The following is a 16,343-nucleotide window of genomic DNA, read 5'->3' as shown; positions in this document are numbered from 1 at the left end:
TTCATTTTAAAATGGAAATGTAGCCATACATAGCTCTGACCACATAATTAAAAATCACCAAACTCAGAATGAGGCTATGTTGACTTCTTTTACCAGCTCAGATAAGAAACTGTTGACTTTCTGCTTGTTTCATGCGAAACTTATGATTGCTCGTTACTGGAAAATTACAGTAATTATCTCATTTTAAACAATGGTTGCAAGAATTGCCTCAGTGTTTGGGTTTAGAAAAATGTACGTATATTGATAATAGAAAACCTGAAATCTTTTTCAAAATATGGAATCCCTTTGTAGGATTACTGATACAAATCTTTTGACCATATAACTTATAGCCTGCTATTACTGTAATATACCATTGTTTTGATGCTTTTATATTGTATGTGTTTGCCCATGCATTTATTTATTTATATACTTTTAATTGCATTTGTTTTCTAAATGTTGTTTTTTTTTAATACATATTAAAAGTTCCTTAAAAATTAATAAAGACTGTCAAACAAAAGGTGAAAATAGCTGAAATTGTCAGGATTCTCCCACTTTGGTTTTGCTAGTTCTTGTTTTGTCGCAGTGTCAGAGATTTGAAAATAAAGGAATGTGCCCAACATAATACAGGACCCCCCCACCCACGCCTTAAAAAAATCACTAAATCTTTTCTTACTACTGTAAATTACTGAATCTGTTGTTCTGGAGCAGTTTCATTGGTAATAAACAGTTAAGCGGTCAGTAATTTGTTTTATTATTATTATTTACAAAACAGTGGGGCGAAGCAGTGGCACAGTAGGTAGTATGCATATGCTCCCTGCGTTCTCGTGGGTTTCCTCCAGGTGCTCTGGTTTCCCCCACAGTCTAAAGACATACAGGTGAATTGGGTAGCTAAATTGTCCATAGTGTATGTGTGGATGTTTCCCAGAGATGGGATACGCTCCATGTTATTGAAGTCAGGAATGCATCTTTTAATCTTGGATTTATCTTTGATAACTTGACTGAATGAATTGGCATAATACATATTTACCTGACTAATGAATTGTTATGTTTTGAATTATTCAAACAGTCCTTGTGTTATTATCACTGGTAAATGTTGTTGTCCATAGCACTACAAGCCACTGTACAGGTTAGTAACGGACTAAAACATGTTAGAGGGAGCAGCGTGGCACGCTATACGATGTTGTTAGAGATCCGACTAACAAACTGGCATTAATTAAAGTATACTTAGACTGTAAAAGGCCAACAATGGGTTTTCTATTTAGAACAACAAAATATTGTTGAAACCAATCTAAATGTGGATATTTAGGCCTTCATCTATAAACTTAAAATCCTGTGTGATTATTAATAAAATACTTTGTCTTGATTTAGTAGATAACAGATCTATGGGGACCACATAAAAATCTCCTAAACTGAGTAAGTAGGGTTCTGCCACTTTAGGAGAGTGGTTAATCGCCTCTGTTTAATGACCAAGACTGACAAGCTTGTATTAAGAGATTGTATACCCGGCCGGTGCAAGACTCGGGATGCTATAGGAATCTGAATAAATGAGAATAAGGTATAATAACCAAAAGAATCATCAAAAGAATATTCAATCATAATCTAAAAAAAATGCTGTGAAAGGAAACAAAAAAACTTCATCAATGTTTTATAATTGGAGTCAGATAAAACGAGGATAAATATATTAATATTCTAAACCACCTCATACTAAAATTGGAGTCAGTTAAGTTTAATATAAATCAACATTGTGCACTGGAAAGACTGAACATGTAGTGAACCTTCATCCACCAGTGGAAACTGTCATTGGACCAACAGGCCGGACCCTACAGGAGAAAATAAATAGTATACATTAGCAGCAAATAAAGTAGCAAACAGTTCAGGTTATTAAAATCATTAGCTATTATAAACAAATAGAATCAAGTTATCAAATCTCATTAACCTTTTCTTCACTGTATAACTTACACATTCTAATTGAAGAGCAATGAATGAATATCATTTATTTGGATTTTTTGTTTGATAACATTATATAACAGCTATCACTTTGAAAAGGCACACATCTAATTGCTTTCCTAACTCATTTAGGACAAAATTACTTGTGTTTGAAAAAAAAAAAAAAACACCAAGATCGACATCTTTTGATGAGATGTTGTTATTATTATTAACTATGTGTATATGTCTGTTCAAACATGCACCCAAAACCCAGACTTTCGCTTCGCTTCAAATCGCGCATACAGAATCCATTTGGGAAACAGCGCCTATTTATCCCTATCAATCGCCTCAGCTGACAGTCACGCACCGTTTTGAGAATTGCATAGGAGGGACGATGGCACCTCTTACGAAAAGGAAGGGAATTTCAATGAAAGAAAGTGTTTTCATGCCTAAATAAAATGCACAAAAGAAAAAGCACAAAACAGCCACAATTCAGAGAAAGCCTAAAATAACAGCAGAAATACAGGAAAATACCTTTAGGGGACGATAGCAGGATAGAACTGCAAAATACAGAAGAATCCTGGGAAAAAAAGGTATGATCCAGACACTAGTCCTGACTTGTCCAGTATATTGTGCTCAGCTCGAGTTTTCTTAAGTCAAGCACTCATATTTCTCGTCATTGTCCCTGTATGAGCACTGTGTTGGCTGCTTGTGATGCATGCCTTTGTCCTGGGTTGTTGTTTTGTTCGCGGCATGGAGTTTTCATTCTCAGCGCTTCAGTCCAGCTGGTTTCAGTTTTGGTTGGTGCTGGGATCGGAAACATTAATCGTGTGATCATGTCTTGCGTTCTGTTTGTGTTGGTGTTGTGTTTAGCATGTGGTTAATGTATACATGCGCCGCCTGTTTAATGTTGTTTCATGTGAACATGCGGTTATTGAGTTATCTCATTGGCTGTGCGTTCTAGCCCCATCAATTGTCTAGTACCATCCTCGCTGTTAATCCATTATTAGTTTATTAAAATTACCTGCTTGTTTGTTAATTCTTTATAGTCTCTTCTTGTCTGCTGTTCAGTGCCAGTTTATCACATGTCATCTTTCAAGTGTCCAGTCCTGTCCAGCCCTGCTCTTCCCAGCCAGTTTGTTTGTTTAGTTGCTTTTGTTAATGTTTTCCACCACGGGGTACTTTTTGTTGCTCTTTGTTTTTTGTTTTTATTATTACTAAACCCATTTTTTTAGTCTGCATTTAAGTCCTCGCTTCTCGCACCAAGCATGAAAGAAATAGCTGAAATCTTCATTATAATGAACTTCCTTTTTTATTTTAAAACATTTTTCTCTTCCATTCAATCTTCCACTTGGATTGTGAAATTTATCTGGCCACCAGGAACTGGTCTGCTTCTTATATTCTTCTTTTTAAATTCCCTGAAGCTCTGGCAGATTGAAAGCAGCATGTCTGTGAGCTGCAATCTTTAGGTCAAGTCAGACATTTCTATGGAGTTCACATCCAGGCTTTGCTTGGCCACTTGAGAACACTCAGAAATGTCTGGACGCCACTCCAGCATTGTCCCGCTGCTGAAATCTCAAGTTTGGTTTTTCAAGCACAGACCTTTTTGTGCTTGGCTCAGAGCAATTTTTCCTTGGGTTCTAACTAGTGTCACAGTCTGAGAAGTGTTCACACAATTCTCTGCTGCCCACGGTGATGAGTGCTAGTTATTTTGGCCAAACAAGGCAAACACTGAAAATATACAGTGTACGAAATTGGCTTCATCTGGTCATTTTTTTAGTGTGGCATGGACTTGTAAAAAAGACTGCACAGATAATTTACAAGTTTATTATTCTATAGGGAAATTATTTCAGACTTTAAATATTTAGCTTTGATGTCTAAAGCTCACTTTATCATACAAATGATGCTGAAAGATTAATGATTTAATATTTGTAACAGGGTGTGACAAAGACAACTGAAGTTTGGATCCACATGCAGGTTTACTCGGAATCAGGCAACCAATGGTCAACACAGGTGCAAACAGATATATGAAGGCGTTCCAGAATCGTATTCAAAAGATCAGACGAGAGGTCGAAGGGCAGACGGCAGACTAGGACAAAAAGACAACCTTGGCAAAGGTCAAAACACAGAGAAACAAGAACACATTAAATTTAGAGAGGGCTGACGTGAAACTGGAGTTTCGACAGTTTCGAGATCCCGAAGCGCAAGTGTCTCGAAACACTGCACCGAAGCATGATGTGAAACACCAAAGTCACGTGATTAAAGTGTTTCGAAACACTTGGTCACGTGACTAAAGTGATTCAAAGCATTGATCAGTTAAGAAGCGTTTCGAGACCTGGCAAATCTACATGTTACTGGCGGAATCTGATTCCTTACCTGTTAATATGGCCTGGTGGACTGTGCGTGTGCATGCTGTTACTCTTCTTGCAATGTCTTTTGGGTTCGAATCCTGACTTGTACAAATACTCCCAAATCATGGTTTTATTTATTTTAATCATATTTCTGTTTTTATGGTGTAGCCGAAATAGATTACAGCTGCGGATACACCATCATTATAGCATCATTTTTGTAACACTAAAACAATAAAAAATAATTTTACAGTACTGATGGTTGGGTTTAGGGTTTGGGTAGACGTTAAAGAAATACAATAAATGGGAAATTCAATGAATAATATAACTAATTCTTGATACCTTCTGGCCACAACTGTGTCTGATCTAGCAATAACCGTTTTAATACCAAAACAAGACATATTTATTCACAAAGTGTTTATTCAAATGTCAGACCAATGTTGAAACAAAACATAACAAGAACAAAGCATTACCAACTGGTATTAAAGCATTTCAAAATAGCTGTATCAGGCTGAATTCAAACCCACTATCCCCACATGGAAGTCAGAAATCTTAACTGCTCCACTAAATCTCTTGAATATATACTTCTACAAAGTGGGGTTTAATGCCTCAATTTGCTAAAATGTTCTTGCTGAAGCTGTTTCGGTGCAATACAATAAAAAATGACCACTAGGTGTCACCGTAGAGATGGGTTTTGAAACGTTTCGAAGCTTCGACTCATTTGCTTCGATTGTTTCAGTGTTTCATGAAGCCTCGCTTTGCCCACCACTAATTAAATTGTCACCTTACCGATAAACAAGACTTCAAAAAGAGTGAGTGTGCTGCTTAAATAGTGTGTGTTGTCTCTGACAATCCTCAGGTGGTGCGAGTGTATTCCGTCAGAATGAGGAAGCATGTGTGTGTGTGAGCGAAGTGCACTTATGAAAATGTAGTCTAGAAATGGTGGATTTGTAGTCCATAGTGATTATGAGTGAGATTCAGGGATCTTAGAAGGCACAATCACTGGTCATCATGACAAAATTTAAATCAAAGAATTACCTTACAAAAAAAAAATTAAAATTGTTAATAAAAAAATCATTTCCTGAACAAACATTTCCTGAATGACAGTTCTCTTAATTGAACATAAATGCAAAAAAGGGAGTGCTGGTTATAGGATGACCATATGACCTAACTTTCCCAGGACAATCCCATAGTTAAAATTTTAGTACAAGTAGTAGTATTCTATTATACAAAAATAGCATATATTGTAACCTAACATATTGCATTTCCCCTTAAACACCAATTCAACATATGCGAAATGGGTCAACAGGGGATTTTTTTTTTATTATTAAATTAGTTCATAAATTAGAATAATGTTCAAGAAGAAAAAGAAAACAGATCATGTATTCAAGTTCTGCAATGTTTAAATTTGCAGTGAAATAAAGTAGTGTGTTTATTTATTCAGACTAATTTGAGGATGTGGAACATGGGGTGATAAAAGATTAACAGTGCCTATAAGATACAGTCTTACCCTTTGAAAAAAAGGGTTTTTTTTTTTTTTTTTTTTTTTTTACAGCCTGAAATAAAAACCTATTCTGAAAAATAATAATTATTATCTTCAAGCTTTATTTTAAAAGGTTGCTTTGCAACATCAAAATGATAAAAGAGAAAAGCAACAGCTCTGAAAATTAATAAATAACTGAAAAACTTGAACAGTTAGAATGTCACCAGTCGGTGGATTTAATTCTTTGTAGAGTCTCCTTTTGCTTTAATTACAGTCATTAATCTCTTTGGAAATGTCTCCATTGGCCTTACACTCCTCGATTGAAGAATATTTGCTCATTTAAATTTGGTGGTGAGCAAGCAGCAGTGAACTGCTTTCTTTATCTAGTCCATCCATTTTCAGATTTAGGTAGGGCTGTGACTTGGCCCACCTGCCTGCTTACCCCCGTGTGGGTGGCTTTTCCGTTGCAACCAGTTAGCCCATTGGATCATATATATAAATATATATTAGTGATAGGCTGTTATCGGCGTTAACGTGCTGCGTTAACGTGAGACTGTTATCACACAATAAAAGAAAATATTACTGTTAATATATTCTCAAATTTGAGTTGGGAGCTGGGTCTATTCTACCCAAGCTATGAAGACTTTCACCTTGATATTTTAGCGCAGGTGCATACCTGACTGGTGAGCAATCTGACAAAAAAAAAGTGCCCTTCTGAATCAAATCAGCAGGATGCCTGACTTTAACTTAAGTTCGGCAGTTTCACTTTAACTTACAAAAATTTCATTCATCCCCCATGACAAACTGGGGTATTAGATGCAAATAAGGAGTAAGGAATGGTAAAAGTGTTATGGAATTTAATAACGCACACCAAATGGAAAGAAAAAACTTCTGCATTTCTCAATGTGTGTGTGCGTCTATGTGTGTATGCGGTCCGGTGCAGTGCGGTCTTTTACTGACAGACGTGTGTGTGGATCTTGTAGGAAAATATGCAGAAAAGTCCTCAATGATGGTAATAGTTTGATTGCGGTGTTTACTTCAATAATGCCACAAATATATGCAAACTGATGTCTTAATTCCACTTCTGTTTAGTTCAGTAATGACTTTAGTCAGATTCAGGTAATCAAAAAGCACTATTTGGAGCGCTTATATATGTAGGCCTACAGTTAAAAATTCATGATTAACTGAATAAACAGTTAGTAAACACAAGTACGGGCGAGGCAGTGGCGCAGTAGGTAGTGCTGTCACCTCACAGCAAGAAGGTCGCTGGGTTCGAACCTCGGCTCAGTAAGCATTTCTGTGAAGAATCATAATTCGGTCTTTATAGACTTCTTTACTTTCCCTTTTGTTCTATTTGTTCCCCTTTTCTGTCTCTATCAATGTTATTTATTCATTTTATTATTAATATTATTTATAATATTTGTTTTCTATTTATTATTATTATTATTATACATAAATTATTATTATTATATATATATATATTTTTTTTTTTTTTTTTAATATACCAGTACTTTTCCTGACCAAAAAAAGAAAGAAAGAGAAGAGGAGGAAAAGAAAAAAAAAAGAGAGAGAGAGAGAAAAAAAAAACTACTTACATGTACTAAATTCACAGGGTAAAGTGTAACATAGGCATGGCAGCCTCGGTACTGCACTGGACTGATCCATGCCGCACGTTACACTTTTTTTAATGCATCACAAAGCAACTGACAAACACTATATACCTCAATGCCCATCACACAACTACAACCTCCTCAATTTATTGTTACAGCTGTTGTTATTTTTATTATTATCATTATTATTATTATTATTATTATTATTATTATTATTACCAGCTTGAGTATATTATAGTTATCAAGTTAATAATCTATCATACATATCTTTAATATTATTCATCCATGTCGGTTTGTATAATTCATAATTAGCATTGATATAGTGTTTTCTTTTTTATTTATTTAGTTTTTATTATTTTTTTTGCTTATTCTCATTGCTTTGTTTGCTGAACTTTATTTATTTTATTTTATTTTATTTTTCACTCTTTTTGTTTCTTTTCTTTTTCTTCGACTCCTCCCCTTCATTTTCCGTCTGTTTTTTTTATTTTATTTTTATTTATTTTTTAATTTTTTTATTATTATTATTTTATTAATTTTTGTTTATTATTATTAGTTTATTTTCCCTTTTCCTCTCTTTCCCCTTCAACTTACTACTACTATTATTATTATTATTATTATTATTATTACTTGTCTTCTCCCTGATTTCCCATCCTCCCCTTTCCTCGACATCTTTGTCATAAATGGTATTACTTTTATTTTTTGTTATCATTATTATTATTACTGTTCTGACTTGTCCTGTTATCTTTTCATTATCATTATTACAAGTATTTACACCATTATCATTAGTAAGGTTGCAGTTGTTGTAGTTGTAACTGTAGTAGTTGTAGTAGTAGTAGTAGTAGTAGTAGTAGTAGTTGAAGTAGTAGTCATTGTAATAGTATCGATTGTTATTGAGTAATTGTTACGGAGATTATAGAAGTTGTAGTTCATGTAGTAGTAGATATCATTGGTATAGTAGTAGCAGAAGTAGTAATGGTGTGGTTGTTACAGTAGTAGTAGTAGTCGTTGTTGGTGTAGTAATATCAGTAGTAGATGTTGTTGATGTAGATGTAGTAGTAGTAGTAGTAGTAGTATAGTAGTAGTCGCAGTAGACATTGTTGTATTAGTTGTAGCAATAGTACTATCAGTAGTGGAAGTCGTTGAAGTAGTATCAGTATCAGTAGACACTTTAGTAGTAGTCGTCGTGGTTGTAGCTGTAGTAGAAGCAGTAGTAGTTGTAATATAAGTAACGTTCGAGGTTACTAAAGTAACCCTTCGTTCCCCGAGGAGGGGAACGGAAGCACTATAAGTGGATTTGATTGTAAAATCCACGCATTGGGAGGTTCGGTTCAGAAGCTACTCGTCTGAAAGAGTATTGAACGGGCCAATTAAGAATGAATTGGCAGCGCAAGCCTGCGCAGGTGAGCGGCATAAGCAATCAACTGAGTATATAAGCTCACCTGGCGCAGCAGACGCTATCCTTTTTAAGCTGAAGAGACTTTCAACAGCTAAGGGACAGTCATTATGGCGACGGAGTATAGTGCTTCCGTTCCCCTCCTCGGGGAACGAAGGGTTACTTTAGTAACCTCGAACGTTCCCCTTCGGGGGGAACTTCAGCACTATAAGTGGATTTGATTGTAAAATCCACGCATTGGGAGCCCATTGAAAGCGCCATAATGACTGCACCTTACCAACACCCCCGATGAGGAGATAGTCAAGCAAGCGTGACGCACCCACATCATGGGGGGCGCGGTCCTCCAACGTGTCCCTGGCCCTAATTTATCCTACTTCAACAGAAGTTTTACGGATTTATATATATTTTTTGGGGTGTCGTGAGCATCTAGATAATTCTAGGAAATACGACAGTACGTTGGGAAGCGTGCAATCCCGATAGGGAGGACGCTGCGGAGGCCATCCGTTACCCAAGGGGGGATAGATGGCAGAATTTACATATGGACTAGCCCTAAAAAGGGGGAGTACGCATAGCAAAAGAGTGGTTAGCGGGGAGGGAAGACACGGGTCCGCCCAGGGGGGGGGGGACTTAACCGTGGCTGAATAAGCATATGGGATCGCCTAGTGGGGACCACGCATAGCAGACACCTTTACCCAAAACGCGGGCTGACCAGCGGGCAGACCTACAACGTAGTGGGCCAGCAAGTGACTCCTCCGCTGAGTCAGTGCTGGGGGCCACGGAGGAATCTGCAGGGCTCTTTACTGACAGATAACTTTACTGACAGATAAAAAGGCGCACGTATCTCCGTGTTAGGGAAAATGGCGCAGCAAGCGTGTTTCAACACCCTACCGAGTTGTTTCCTCAATCACCAAGGGTTACCTAATACCCTTGAGGAAACCGGCTCCACTCGCAGATTGTAAAACCTTGCAAATGTGTTGGGTGTCACCCAGCCCGCAGCTCTACAGATGTCTGTTAGAGGGGCGCCGCGTGCGCGCGCTCGAGAGGATGCGAAGCTCCGAGTGGAGTGCGCACGCGCTCTCGGGGGACGCGGCTCATCTCGGCTCTGATAGTGAAAGAAAGGCATCCACAATCTAGTGGGAACTTATTTCGGTACGGCACTTCCCTGCTGCCGACCGCTATAACAGATGAAGAGCTGCTCAGATGATCTAAACTCTGAGTGCGGTCCGGATAATACGCAAAACGCGAACTGGACAATAAATAAGGGCTGGGTCTGCCTCCTCCGAGGGCAGCGCTTGCAGGCTCACTACCTCGTATTAAAACGGAGTGGTAGGAACCTTGGGCACATATCGCGGGCGGGGTCTCATACGTGAGAGAAGCCAGCCCAATTACAGGCACGAGTCACTGACCGAAAAATGCCTCCGGGTCCCCGACCCTCTAATCGATATCAACGCGACCAGCAGAGCTGTCTTCAGGGACAGAAATATACTGAGTCGAGGATCGAAGGGATCTGACGCGGCTTGTGTAGCGAGGGCGAGATCCTAAGAGGGCATGAAGGGGGGCGGGGTGGATTAATTCGCTTAACGCCCCTGAGGAACCGGATGATGAGGTTATGCGTTCCCACGGTGCTGCCAGCCACCGCGTTATGAGAGCGGAGATGGCAGCCACGTAACCTTGAGTGTGGAGGGCGACAGCCTGCTCTCCAACTTCTCTCGGCGTAAAGAAAGCACAACGCTGATCTGGCAAATTACGGGGGTCTTCTCAGCGAGAGACACACCATTCAGTGAATAGACTTCACGTCAGGGCATAGGCGCGCTCGGGGAGGGGGCTCTAGCCCGAGTGACGGTATTAGCCACCGCAATCGGAGGTTACCTAAGTCTTCCTCGCGTCTAAAAATCTCTTCAAAGATCGGCGAGGGTGCCAGGTGGTGCCCTGTCCCTGAGAGAGTAGGTGCTCTCTCGAAGGGACTGCCAGGGGAGGGCTATCGCGAGGGAGAGCTCTGACATCCAGGTCCGGTTGAGCCAGAGGGGCGCAACCAGCAACCTGTTCCTCGTCCTCCCTGACCATGCACAGTAACTGCGCGAGCAGGCTCACTGGGGGAAACGCGTATTGCGCGTGCCCCGAGGCCAGCTGTAAGCCAGTGCATCCGTGCCGAGAGCACTCGGTCAGGGAAAGAACAACTGGCAATGAGCGATCTCGGGGGAAGCAACAGATCGATCTGGGCTTCCCCGAATCGCGCCCATATCAGCTGAACAGACTCGGGGTGGAGTCTCCATGCTCCAGGACGCAAGGCTGCCGTGAGAGCGCATCGGCTGCACGGTTGAGCTTGCCTGAATATGAATGGCGTGCAGCGATTTCAGCCGCGGATGACTCCAGAGGAGCAGACGGCGGGCGAGCTGAGACATGCGGCGAGAGCGCATACCCCCTATACGGCTGATATACGCCACCGCCGCCGTACTGTCCGTCCTGACCAGCACGTGTTGCCGCTCCAACACCGGAAAAAAACGGTGGAGAGCGGGGAACACTGCCAACAGCTCCAGGCGATATGCCAATGCAACTGGGTACCTTTCCACAGGTCCGCAGCCGCATGCCCGCAACGCACAGCCCCCCAGCCCGTGTTGGAAGCGTCTGCTGAAACGACAACAAGACTGGACGCCTGTTCTAGAGACACCCAGGCCTGTAGGAACGAGGGGTCGCTCCAAGGGCTGAGGGCGCGGCGACACAGCGCAGTAACAGAGACTCGGTGTGCGCGCGCGTGCCATGCGCGTCTGGGGACTCGATCGTGAAGCCAGTGCTGAAGTGGTCTCATATAGAATAATCCGAGCGGCATGAAGCGGCTGCGGATGCCATATGCCCCAGGAGCCTCTGAAATTGTTTCAGTGGGACCACTATTTTACTGTCGAGCTCTCTCAGACAGTACAGCATCAGCTGAGCGCGCTCTCCGGAGAGGCGCGCTGCCATGGTGACCGAGTCCAGCTCCAGCCCGAGAGAAGAGATCCTCTGCACGGGGGCGAGTTTGCTCTTTTCTCGGTTGACCTGAAACCCCCACAGGTGGAAGTGCCAGAGCACTTTGTCTCTGTGCATAATCAACTCTGTGCATAATCAAAAGAGAGGGCAATTCAGCCAGTCGTAAAGAAATTGAGTATGCAGATGCCCGCGAGCCGAAGGGGCGCTGAGGCACCCTCCGCGGGCTTGGTGAGGACCCGCGGAGACAGAGAGAGCCCGAAGGGGAGGGCTTTGTATTGCCAAGCTCGACCTTCAAACGCAAACCGCAGAAACTGTCGGTGGCGAGGAAGAGTGGAGACATGGAAATACGCGTCCATCAGGTCTAATGCTGCAGACCAACCCAGAGGACGAACGCACCGGAGGATGCGCTTCTGCGTGAGCATTCTGAACGGCAGCTTGTGCAGGCAGCGGTTCAAAACGCGCAGATCTAGGATTGGCCGTGACCCACCGCTCTTTTTGGGCACGATGAAGCGTGGGCTGTAAAACCCGCTCTCCATCTCGGCTGGAGGGAGCGGCTCGATTGCATCCTTCGCCAGGAGGACAGCAATCTCCTCTCGCAAGACAGGGGCGGACAGGGGGCTGACCCTGGTGAATACACACCCGTGACTTGGGGGGCCGTTTCGCGAACTGAATCGCATAGCCGAGTCTGATTGTGCGTATGAGCCACCGCGAAGAGCTGGCCCGCGCTAACCAGGCAGGCAGAGCTCTCGCTAATGGACTCATCGCTACAATCGCTGACGTACCAGCAGTGGGGCAGCGCGGAGTGGGTGTGCTGATCCGGGAAGCTCGCGGGTCCCACGGAAAAGCTGGAGGTGGGATATTTGCTCTCACTCCAAACCCGAGCTCCGGAGGGGAGGCTCGAGGGGTGGGAGAAAGGAGACCGTCCTCCCAGCGCTCGTGAGCCACTGGCGAAACGCACCGAATCTGCAAGCTAGAAAGCATAGCGTCCCAGACTGGCAGATTTCGGGCTGTCACATCTGGGGAAGTGAAAAGTGCCCTTTCATAATGTTTTCATGGCAGTAAAAAGTGCCGTTGGAAATGGGGCCCCGCCCTCCAGCGGGGAAAGAGCAAGTTCCCTCTTCTCCAGATGGCCTGTCCCAGGGGCGCTTCGCGGTCCGTTGCCGGACTTAGCGGCGTTCTGGGCAGGGGGGCTGCCTGCTTCCGAGGTGCCCGACGCGCTCGCTTCGCCTTAGGCGTGTGCGGGGGCGGAGCAGCTCTCGTAGGCGGACGCCTTCGGCGAGGAGCAGGTATGAATGGCACGGCGGGCGGAGCGGGCTACGGACCGCCGATAAGACATCACCCACCAACTGCTCTCTCACCGCCTTGAATTCCTGGGTGAATTCACAGACAGTGTCGCCGAACCTGGCTGGGGATATGGGGAAGTCAAGAAAGCGGACTTTGTCGACTTTGCGCATATCAGCCAGGGGTGGCGCTCCTGGACCACTAATGTGGACATCGTCCTCCCCAACGCACACGCAGCGGACTCAGTAGTCCGAAGAGCTAAGTCGGCGGCGGTGCGAAGCTCGTAAGCCTGGGTTGGACCCACCCTCGTGCAGCTCGGCCAGCGCCTGCGCTTGGTAGCGCTGGTAGGTGGCTATCGCATGCAAGGCGGAAGCAGCCTGGCCTGCAGCTATGTAAGCTCTAGCTCCGAGGGAGGTAGATAACTTACAGGCTTTGGATGGGAGACGAGGCGGACCCCGCCAAGAAGAGGCGCCGCGCGGATTTACCGCCATCGCGCACTCAACCTGAGGAATCGCCACATACCCCCTGGCTGTTTCACCGTCAAGAGTGGTTAGGGTGGAGGAACACGCAGCACGAGCAGAAAAAAGTGCTTTACAAGACCGCGTGAGCCTACTGTGCACCTCCGGGAAGAAGGGAACGCCCCTCTAGTCGGTCCGGCCGCGGAGCTGGGGGATAAACCATCTCCAACCCACGGCCGAAGCAGCCCGGGAAAGCACGGCTAACATGTCCGTTTCAGGATCCGTAGTGACAGCGCTCACCAGCCCGAAGGGGGCGAGCGGGTCTGGATCATCATCGGACAATGAAAGCCCACCCTCCGATGCCGCGGTGGACATCTGGTCTCCGGTGTCATCGGGCGTAAGGGCTACCATCTGTTAGACGGATCGCTTCCTCCGCCCGAAGCTTGGATGGAGCGCTTAGAGGAGCGGGAGGTCCGCGGGCCCGTGGGCGACGGATTATCTCTCGCTGAAACCCTCAGATCTGCCCGAGTGCCCGCTGCAGAGCAGGGGACAACTGGGGTGGTTCGCCTTTTTGCAAAGGCTAACCGCGATCTTGCGCAACAGTCATGGCATCGCAATGACGACATGAACTGCCCGCGAGCAGCGCATTAACATGCTGGACCCCCAGACATGTAACACAGTGCCCGCGCCCATCATCCGAGGACAGGAAACCACCGCATCCAGAAACGCACAGTCGGAGCGCCGTCCTGATAAGGACGTGCTGCACGACTGTGTTGCTCTTTCTGTGAAGTTTGCAACTTTATACGCACCGCTCTGGAGGACCGGACCCAAAGAACGCCAGGCAAGGGAGAAACCCAGCTCGACCGTCTGCCACTGCGTGTACACACTCTGGACCGGGAGAATGCTCTCGTTCGCTCAGAATCGCTGGTCACAGCAGGAGGAACCCTCATCGACTCGATCAGAAAGTCTCTGAAGCGAAAAGGATAGCGTCTGCTGCGCCAGGTGAGCTTATATACTCAGTTGATTGCTTATGCCGCTCACCTGCGCAGGCTTGCGCTGCCAATTCATTCTTAATTGGCCCGTTCAATACTCTTTCAGACGAGTAGCTTCTGAACCGAACCTCCCAATGCGTGGATTTTACAATCAAATCCACTTATAGTGCTGAAGTTCCCCCCGAAGGGGAACTTTCTGTAGTAGTAGTTGGTGTAGCACTTGTGATTTATTATTATTGTTGTCAGTTATTACTGTTGTCCTTTCTCTCTTTTTACTCTCATATTTACTATCATACATTAATAAGCATTGTTGTTACTCCTTACCTCTGACTGGTTTCTTTCTATATGTTTTATCTATATCTGTGACACTTGCTTCATTTATTGACTGTTATTGTTCCTAATGTATGTACTCTGACCTGTCCACCAAGTTACCTTTACATGCATACACACACTCACACGCACACATTCACGCACATACCAGTACCTGACTATATTGTTGATGTTTTTGTTTTGTTTTTGTTTTGTTGCTTTGTATTTGTTATCTGTTGATGTTTTCTTGTATTTGTATGATTTTTGCATATTCTAATAAAAAAAAAAAAAGTAAGCATTTCTGTGTGGAGTTTGCATGTTCTCTGTGCGTTCGCGTGGATTTTCTCCGGCTGCTCTGGTTTCCCCCACAGTCCTAAGACATGCAGTACAGGTGAATTGTGTTGGCTAAAATTGTCCGTAGTGTGTGTGCATGTCTGGATATTTCCCAGAGATGGGTTGCGGCTGGAAGGGCATCCGCTGCATAAAAACTTGCTGGATAAGTTGGCGGTTCATTCCGCTGTGGTGACCCCGGATTAATGAAGGGACTAAGCAGACAAGAAAATGAATGAATAAACACAAGTACATCTGATTATATATATATATATATATATATATATATATATATATATATATATATATATATATATATATATATATATAGTCAGTACTAAAGCGAAAATCTGGAGCATATCCAACAAAATAATTTACCGTAACGGTCTAAAAACTAGTACAACCAAATTTATATGTTATAATAAAATATTAAATACATATTTTAAAAAGAGAAAAATCAAGAGAAGCAAAAAAAAAAAAAAAAAAAGTTTTGTTAAAATTCTGTAGTTGTAATATAAATTTTTTGCAATATTTTGCATGAATTTAATTGTATTATCTTTCATTTTCTAAATATGTTTGGTGACTAAAATATTATTTTAATAAATATATCTGTTTAATAAATCTGTTTTGTTTAATTCAATTATGCTGAGCACTGTATACAGTTTACAGTTTAAATAAATATATATGTAATTTGGGCGTTTCATTAATTGTCATCAAAATTAAAAGAAATAAACACTCGAAATATATCAGTCTGTGTGGAATGAATGCTTATATTATACAAGTTTATTTCTTAAATGGAATAAGTCTAATAAATCAACCTAGATAAAGCACCTGGATAAAGTTTTTTAGGTATGGTAAGCACTGAATGTTCAGTCCAGAAAGGTCTATACTGATCTATTGCACTTTTTGCCAATAACAATTACATCTGACAGTCATTCAGATATGTTTTTGCATAGTGTTAATGAGAATTAGTGTGGCACTTTCTCAGAAAAATTCTGTCTTGCCACAAGTGCCTTACAGCTGACAATGCATTCACAGACCGACCAGTCCCAGCCATAAAGCCTTGTAAGTAATTCAATAGTACTTGCCTTTGGCCACTTGGTAGCTTCTCTGATCAATGTCCTGCTGGCTCAGTCATCAAGTTTGAGCAGACAGCCTGTTCTAGGCAATGTGTTGGTAGGGCCATACGCTTTTCATTGCTTAATGATCCTCTCAATAGTACTCAGAGGATAGCTAAAACCTTAGATATGTTTTCGTACCGTCTTCTACT

This window comes from Danio rerio, chromosome 12, assembly GCF_052040795.2.
Source record: "Danio rerio strain M-AB ecotype USA chromosome 12, GRCz13ab, whole genome shotgun sequence".
In the NCBI taxonomy this organism is placed as follows: domain Eukaryota; kingdom Metazoa; phylum Chordata; class Actinopteri; order Cypriniformes; family Danionidae; genus Danio; species Danio rerio.
Note: the sequence above shows the minus strand (reverse complement) of the source record.